The sequence below is a fragment of the Sinocyclocheilus grahami genome, unplaced genomic scaffold (assembly GCF_001515645.1).
Source record: "Sinocyclocheilus grahami isolate Dianchi unplaced genomic scaffold, SAMN03320097.WGS_v1.1 scaffold221.1, whole genome shotgun sequence".
Lineage (NCBI taxonomy): Eukaryota > Metazoa > Chordata > Actinopteri > Cypriniformes > Cyprinidae > Sinocyclocheilus > Sinocyclocheilus grahami.
In genome coordinates this window covers 1,545,595-1,545,910 of record NW_015505400.1, presented here as the reverse complement: position 1 = coordinate 1,545,910, position 316 = coordinate 1,545,595, and positions in this window count along the sequence as shown.

Here is a 316-nt window from a genome sequence, read left to right as displayed (position 1 = left end):
AGCATGGGCTGGGCAGGTCCGGCCAGGGAATATCAGACTGAGTCACCTAGGAAAGTTTAGTGCTGGGGTGCACTGAAGAGAGTTGAGGGGGACTGAAAGCTGGCTGGGGGTGAAGGGCCGATATGGGGTAGAGGCCAGGGTGCAGAATGTCCCCGTATGAGGTACCCACTTGGTGCCTGTAAATGTGGGCGGGATTGGCAGCCAGGAACTGTCTTTGCATCATTAAGGAATGAATAGCGAAGGGGGGCATGAGTGGTGACAGAACAGCATGGTTCTTCAAGTACTGCAGTGGATGGGAGTAACTTGGGGTAACGTG